This window comes from Anastrepha obliqua, chromosome 2 (genome assembly GCF_027943255.1).
Source record: "Anastrepha obliqua isolate idAnaObli1 chromosome 2, idAnaObli1_1.0, whole genome shotgun sequence".
Lineage (NCBI taxonomy): Eukaryota > Metazoa > Arthropoda > Insecta > Diptera > Tephritidae > Anastrepha > Anastrepha obliqua.
In genome coordinates this window covers 104,412,857-104,415,301 of record NC_072893.1, presented here as the reverse complement: position 1 = coordinate 104,415,301, position 2,445 = coordinate 104,412,857, and the positions used below count along the sequence as shown (strand labels likewise).

General features: G+C 33.7%; 1 pseudogene; it reads right to left on the bottom strand.

Annotated features, from left to right (window-relative positions):
- Window positions 1-263: 263 nt before the first annotated feature.
- LOC129239854 (U2 spliceosomal RNA) lies at window positions 264-450 on the bottom strand (annotated as a pseudogene).
- Window positions 451-2,445: the final 1,995 nt, after the last annotated feature.

The window sequence follows — 2,445 nt, the reverse complement described above, 5'->3', positions numbered from 1 at the left end:
ATTGCTATAAAGTTCATATTTTATTTTCTTCATTTTATTATTATTCATCCTCAATGTTTTCAATTTCAACAAATGATACGAGTGGCTTATGATAGATAAAATATGATACAAATGCTTTGGTTTCGATGCTGTCAAAAAAAATACCCAAACGGACCAAAGAAACAGACTTACAAATTTCTTCCATTTTCGTCTACTTGTATTCATATAAAAATTTATGTCTCTTCCCACCAAAGCTAAATGTATTTGTATATTTCTTCTTGTATTTATTCAAGGCCGAAATCCCGGCGGTACTGCAATACCGGGTCAACCCGTGGCAGAGGTGGAGCAAGCCCCTAAAACACTCCGCCCATTTCCAAAAATCAGTTTAACATTTGTTGTCCTCCGACGGAGGATCTATCAGATGTTAAGCTGATACGAACAAATACCACAACTACCTACTTCAATAGATTTTCTAATAAACCTTTTGAGAATTACACGCTCACAAAAATTAATGTACGAAATATTTATACCGATTCACTTAAACTGACTTTCAGTATCTAAACCAAAAAGTATTTTCAATAAATAATCAGAAATGTCCTACAATGCAAATTTAAAAAAAAAAAAAAAACAAATTCCATTTTCGTCTACATGTATTCATATAAAAATTTATGGCTCTTCCCGCCAAACCTAAATGTATTAGTATGTTTCTTCTTCTATTTATTCAAGGCCGAAATCCCGGCGGTACTGCAATACGTTTATATCAACATATATATTAATATAACGCTTCGTAGCCAAGAGGGTCGCTTTTTCGTTTCACTTTTCCTCAAATCACTCCCAACGATTCTAAAGAAGTTTTCACTTCAAAAAATTTAATTGCGGCTCAGTAGTTATAGAGCGAGGTTGAGCATTGTTTCGGCAGCTTAAAATACAAGTTTGGTAGCCTAAAGGATCTTAGATTGCGCTTTAAAAGCAAAAAAATCGAGCGTTCGCTTGTAATTAGTTCCTGGTTTGTTGCATACTTCACAACACCTTGACATATTTCAAACGAAAACTAAAAGTTTTCGTCAATTGCCCAAGACAGCAATAGGTAAGGTAAAATAAAGCGACCTGCAATATTTCCTTGATGTTTTCTAGAAACAAAATAAAGATACAAATATATTTGTGTATGTGTATGTATGTATATGCATACTTATGTACAATACAATTTTTGGATTTGTATTTCATTTCAATTTTAAACTGCATCCATTTTTTTCCTATTTCTAATCGGCGGCCGCCGTAGCCGAATGAGTTGGTGCGTGACTGCCATTCGCAATCCACAGAGAGAACGTCGCACAGTGGTTCCGCCATAGGACATTGGATGAAAATAGTCATGTTAAAATTATGCAACAATATTTAGCTAAATGTTAGTTCATTAGTCATAGTAACTTAGAGTACAGAAAAAATTTCAACTGCACAAACAATTCACTTATAATTGTGCCTCCAAAGTAAGAGAATTTGAAAAGTGATACTTAGCGTGGTCTCCGCTCCGTACTTACGCAGTTCCGGGAAGTGCTATTTTTCTAAGCATTACTGTGTTTATGACCTGTTGCACAATGAAAATTTAAGTTGAAGGTATGTACGACATGTTAAACGTTTTTTCTTTCTTAATTATTATTTAATAGGTTTTCAGACCGTACGAAATACGTACTTTAAAATTTGCCGTTAATTTTTTAATTTATAAGAAGTTTGTAAAGTTTTAACTAAGTTTGCCCGAATCTGCACAAATGAAACATACATTAAAATATTCTTACGTATGTCCTCTTTAAGGAAAAATATTTTTCAGCTGCGATGACCTGCGATTGCGCTTGATATAGGGTCTAATCTGTACCTATGTGTAGGATTTTGAAAAATGTGATTCTACCAAGATTGCTAAAAAAGATTTTTTTTGTTTTAGGTGTAAATTTGAAGTGTTCATTTACGCGCATGCATATTCTGGGCACGTGGTTATGTTACAATAGCATTAAAAATGATGTTGATAGATGTCGCCACGTACTGAAGAACATAATTCAAGCTTTACCAAACTCCGAGAATTTAACGTTAGAAGACGTTGAAAATCGTGTTTCTTGGATCTGTTCACGGATTTCTCGATACTGGAAAAAAGTGCAAAGATCAAAAACAAGGCTGATTGCCAAGTACAGTAATTGGAATAGGCAAACACGTTATAGACAGATGTAGTTATCTCCTACAATGTCTTTCATCTGGTTTTAAAATTAATTTGAATAAGTTCAAATTATACGCACTAGACACTGCTAAAATTCTAGTTAGTAAATATTCATGCTATAATTTATCTGCATCAGTTCATAAAGTGCTCATTCATGGGTCGGAGGTGATCGATCATTGTTTATTATCAATTGGAGAATTATCAGAGGAGGCAGCTGAATCATGTAATAAATTAGTAAACAATTCAGACGTGACAATACCAGAAAG